Source organism: Triticum dicoccoides, chromosome 4A (assembly GCF_002162155.2).
Source record: "Triticum dicoccoides isolate Atlit2015 ecotype Zavitan chromosome 4A, WEW_v2.0, whole genome shotgun sequence".
NCBI classification, from domain to species: Eukaryota; Viridiplantae; Streptophyta; class Magnoliopsida; order Poales; family Poaceae; genus Triticum; species Triticum dicoccoides.
Window position 1 is genome coordinate 608,465,887 of NC_041386.1, and position 5,673 is coordinate 608,471,559.

Below are 5,673 nucleotides of genomic sequence, written 5' to 3' on the forward strand. Positions count from 1 at the left end.
TCTATTCCTTCGTTGACCGTGAGAGCTTGTCATGGGCTAAGTTGGGACTCCCCTGCAGGGATTGATCTTTCGAAAGCCGTGCCCGCGGTTATGGGCAGATGGGAATTTGTTAATGTCCGGTTGTAGATTACTTGAATTAAACTTAATTAAAATGAATCAACCGTGTGTGTTACCGTGATGGCCCCTTCTCGGCGGAGTCCGGGAAGTGGACACGGTGTTGGAGTTATGCTTGCGCATGATGTTCCTTTAGCTTCTCGCTCGTGCTTCGCCTTCTCTTCTCGCTCTCTTTTGCGTATAAGTTAGCCACCACATATGCTAGTCGCTTGCTGCAGCTCCACATATAATTGCCTTATCCATTCCTATGAGCTTAAATAGTTTTGATCGCGTGGGTGTAAGATTGCTGAGTCCCTGTGGCTCACAGATACTACAACTCCAGATGCAGGTCCAGGTGTTTCTGCTCCAGTTTACGACTACGAGCTCCAGTGGGAGTTCGACGAGGACTCTCAGCGATACTACGTGTCCTTTCCAGATGATCAGTAGTGGTGCCTAGTTGGGGTTATCGATTCAGGACCTTGTCGCATGTTGGGGGTCTTTTTCTATTTTGGCACCGTAGTCGGGCCATGAGTGATTTGTTTGATGGATGTTATTTATGTACTCTGATGTGACGTGGCGAGTGTAAGCCAACTATGTTATCTCCCCTTTTATTATATATTACATGGGATGTTGTAATGACTGCCTGACTTGCGACATTGCTTTCAATGCGGTTATGCCTCTAAGTCGTGCCTCGACACGTGGGAGCTATAGCCGCATCGAGGGCGTTACAAGTTGGTAATCAGAGCCATCCCTGACCTTAGGAGCCCCATTGCTTGATCGTTTTTAGCAGCCGAGTTGTGTCTAGAAAAATGTTTTGAGTCCTTAGGAATTATATATCGGAGAGCTTAGGAATTCTTTTTACTTCCCAGTCTCCTCATCGCTCTGGTAAGGCATCCTGGCGTAGAGTTTTGACTCTTCTCTTCTAAAATTTCACTAAATTTTTTTTAGGATCACGCGAGTATCTTGGTTTTGTTACGATGGTTTTGTGACGAGAACATTGTTCTTGGTGCCTCCTGTCTTTAGGGGTTGAGGCAGTGTCCCGGGGAGTTGAGCTCCGAGGTGTTGTCGTCACAATTTCATCGTTGCAATTCTGGTATACTTGAGATATGTTCGCCGACATCGAAAATCTCTTTTATGCAGTTCGTTGGTGAGATAACCTCGATGCCACCCAGTACTGGGGCGGGAGTTCGGGAGTATCGCCATAACTTGTATAACGGATGCTTTTCGAAGGTTGAGGTAGATGGTTTCCGAAGTTTTCTTGGTTATGTGTTGAAGGATGGATACAGATGGATGTAGGATTTGCTAGTTTGGGTGAGATATTGTGCTTCCCCTGTATCCCCAACACCTGATTGCATAACCGGAAAGGTTCGGGAGTTTCATAGGTGGGAATTCTAGTAGCTCTAGTTCTTATTCCACGGATATTGGTTTGAGATTGGGATTTCTTACCGATTATTCGTTCTTGATCCGTACCTTGTTGAATTATTTCTCTTCCTTAATTCTTCGTGGCTTCTCAATTTATGGATATGTGACCATTTGAAGAGGAATGCATTCGTTCATTTTGTTCGGATGTGAAGACTATATGTTGCAATTTTCATTCCGTTGGATTCAGCTTCTATATTGTTATTACCTATGTGCTAATGGTGGTCAACCTCTTCAGGATGGCTCCTCCAACGCGCATGACTCCGAATCCTAATCCGCCTCCGCCTCCGCCTCCTCCGGAAGCATGGCAAGCTGTGATGGCCGCAACTAATGCAAACACACAGTTGATCATGCAAATCCTTCAAGAGCGCAATCAAGGCAGTCAAGGGAATCAAGGCCATAATCAGCACCACTTTGCTACTCTGAACCAGTTCCTTGCTAATGGCCCAAAGACGTTCAGCGGTTGTGTTGAGGCTACCGATGCTGACGATTGGCTAGTGGATCTGGGCAAGCATTTTGAATGCAGCAACGTCAGGCCTGAAGATTTCGTCAAGTTCGCTTCTTTCCAGCTCAAAGATCAGGCTGCAGAGTGGTTCCAGCAGTACAAGGATTCCAGAGGTGGACGTCTGATCACTTGGGACGATTTCCGTCAAGATTTCCGCCCTCATCACATCCCTCAAAGTGTGGTTGAGAGTAAGCGTCAGGAATTCCGCAATCTGAAGCAAGGCTCTTTGTCTGTCTATGACTACAACAAGTTGTTCCAGAAGCTCGCCCGTTTTGCCAAGCAGGATGTTCCTGATGAGAAGAGCATGATCTATCAGTTCAGGGGTGGTCTTCGTGAGGAAATTCAGCTCGCTCTTGTCCTCTTTGAGCCGTTGAGATACGATGAGTTCTACAACATGGCACTGAAGCAAGAGGCTGCTCAGTTGAGATGTGATGCTTCCAGGAAGCGTGCCAGAGATGTTACTCCGTCTTCCTCTACTCAAGTGGTCAAGCAGCAGAAGTATTGGCTTCCTCCTCCTCCGTTCCGTCAGCCGTATCAGCAGAAGAGCAAAGGTGGCAGTGGTTTCTCCCACCCACCCAACCCAGGCTTTCAGAACAAGGCTCCGTCTCAAGCTCCAAGATCGAGTGCTTCGTATCACCGTCCGCTTTCAGAGGTCACGTGCAACAAGTGCCAACAGAAGGGTCACTATGCCAACAAGTGTACCAACCAGAGGCGTCTTCCTCCTCCTCCTCCTCCTGTCAGATCGGCAAGTACAGCTGTGGTCAAGCACAATCCCAAGCACGCCAAGGTCAATATGGTGAATGCAGCTCAGGCAGAGGACTCGTCAGATGTGATCATGGGTAACCTTCTTGTTAACGATGTTCCTGCAAAAGTTCTTTTTGACACAGGTGCATCACATTGCTTCATTTCCAAACCTTTTGCATCAAAGTATGAGTGTGATTATCAGTATCTGCAAAGTTCCTTGCAAATTGTGTCACCGGGCAAGCAGATGACAGCTAACACCTGCGTCCCTGAGGTTTCTATCACATTGGGTGACTACAAGTTCCTTTCTTCCCCAATTGTTCTCGGTAACTCGGATATTGATCTTATTCTCGGAATGGATTGGCTTTCTAAGCACAAGGCACATCTTGACTGTGCTGCCAGGCAGATTCAATTGACTCATTCGTCTGAGGATGTCATTGTCTTTGCCGCTCGAGATAATTCCATCCGGTTGTTTTCTCTCAATGAGAAGGGTGAATTGGATGCCATCTCTCAAATTCCTGTCGTTTGTGAGTATCAAGACGTCTTTCCAGAAGAACTTCCAGGGATGCCTCCAAACCGGCCGGTTGAATTTGTTATTGAACTTGAGCCCGGTACGGAACCTGTGTGCAAACGTCCTTACAAGCTCGGCCCTGAAGAGTTGAAGGAGCTGAAGAAACAACTCGATGAGCAAGAAAGATTGGGTCTCATTCGGCCTAGTACTTCTCCGTGGGGTTGTGGTGTTCTTTTTGTGAAGAAGAAGGATGGATCGAGTCGACTTTGTGTTGATTACCGTCCAGTAAACAAGAAGACCATCAAGAACAAATACCCACTTCCCAACATCAATGAGTTGTTCGAACAACTCAAGGGTGCTCAAGTATTCTCCAAGCTTGATCTCCGTATGGGTTATCATCAGATTCGTATTCGTGAGCAAGATATTCCCAAGACGGCGTTCAGGACAAGCTTTGGTTCATATGAATACACCGTCATGTCTTTTGGCCTCGCCAACGCTCCTCCGACGTTCTCTCGCATGATGAACTTCATCTTCAACCCCTACACCAATGAATTCGTTTTGGTCTATCTCGACGACATTCTGGTTTTCTCGAAGAACAAGAAAGATCATGCCAAGCACTTGCGTTTGGTTCTTGACAAGCTCAGAGAACATCAGTTCTACGCCAAGTTCTCCAAGTGTGAATTTTGGCTCGATGAAGTTCTTTATCTTGGTCATATCATCTCTGCCAAGGGCATTTCCGTGAATCCTGAGAAGGTGTCCGCAATTGTGAATTGGGAACCTCCTCAGAACGTGAAGCAACTCCGCAGTTTCCTCGGTCTCGCAAGCTATTGCAGAAGATTCGTTGAAAACTTTTCTAAGATCGCCAAGCCTCTCTCAAATCTTCTTCAGAAGCACGTCAAGTACGTTTGGTCTCCGGAGTGTGATATTGCTTTCAACACTTTGAAAGAGAAATTGATCACTGCTCCAGTTCTGACTCCGCCTGATGAAACCAAGCCGTACGAGGTTTTTTGTGATGCCTCTCTCCAAGGTCTCGGTGCTGTACTCATGCAAGAGAAGAAAGTTGTTGCTTATACCTCTCGCCAGTTGAAACCTAATGAGAAGAACTACCCCACTCATGATCTCGAGTTGGCGGCAGTTGTGCATGCTTTGTTGACTTGGAGACATCTTCTATTGGGAAGGAAAGTGGATATTTTCACTGATCACAAGAGTCTCAAGTACATCTTCACTCAGCCTAATCTCAACCTCAGGCAGACTCGATGGGTCGAAATGATTCAAGAGTACAATCCGAGTATCGAGTATACTCCAGGCAAGGCTAATGTGATTGCTGACGCTTTGAGCAGAAAAGCATATTGCAACAGTCTGATTCTCAAGCCTTATCAACCCGAGCTTTGTGAAGCTTTCCGCAAACTTAATCTGCAAGTTGTTCCTCAAGGTTTCCTCGCCAACCTTCAAGTCTCTCCTACCTTAGAAGACCAGATTCGCCAAGCCCAACTTCTTGATGCTATGGTGAAGAAGGTGAAGATTGGTATTGCAAAGAGTCAGTCCAAGTACAAGTGCTTCCGACTTGATGACAAGGACACTCTCTTTTTCGAGGATCGAATTGTTGTGCCCAAAGGTGAACTCCGTAAGGTGATCATGAACGAGGCTCACAACTCTCTCCTCTCCATCCACCCTGGTAGTACGAAGATGTATCAAGACCTCAAGAAAGCTTATTGGTGGACTCGAATGAAGCGCGAGATCGCTCAATTCGTGAACGAATGTGATGTCTGCAGAAGAGTGAAGGCAGAACACCAAAGGCCAGCTGGTCTCCTCCAACCTCTTGCCATTCCAGAATGGAAGTTTGACCACATTGAAATGGACTTCGTGACTGGGTTTCCAAAGTCCAAGCGTGGCAATGATGCTATATTTGTCGTCATCGACAAGCTCACCAAAGTGGCTCATTTTCTGCCTATCAAAGAGTCAATCACTGCAGCTCAATTGGCGGAACTCTATACCTCTCGCATTGTCTCTCTGCACGGTATTCCTCAAGTGATATCTTCAGACCGTGGCAGCATCTTTACCTCCAAGTTTTGGGATTCTTTTCAGAAAGCCATGGGCACCAACATCCGCTTCAGCACAGCTTTCCATCCTCAAACAAGCGGTCAAGTCGAGCGTGTCAATCAGATTCTTGAAGATATGCTCAGGGCTTGTGTGATCTCCTTCGGCATGAAGTGGGAGGATTGTCTTCCTTATGCTGAATTCTCATACAACAACAGCTTTCAAGCAAGTTCGGGCAAGGCCCCCTTTGAAATTCTATATGGCAGGAAGTGCCGTACCCCTCTCAACTGGTCTGAAACCGGAGAACGTCAGCTGCTGGGTAATGACTTAATCACAGAAGCAGAAGAAATGTGCAAAGTCATTCGTG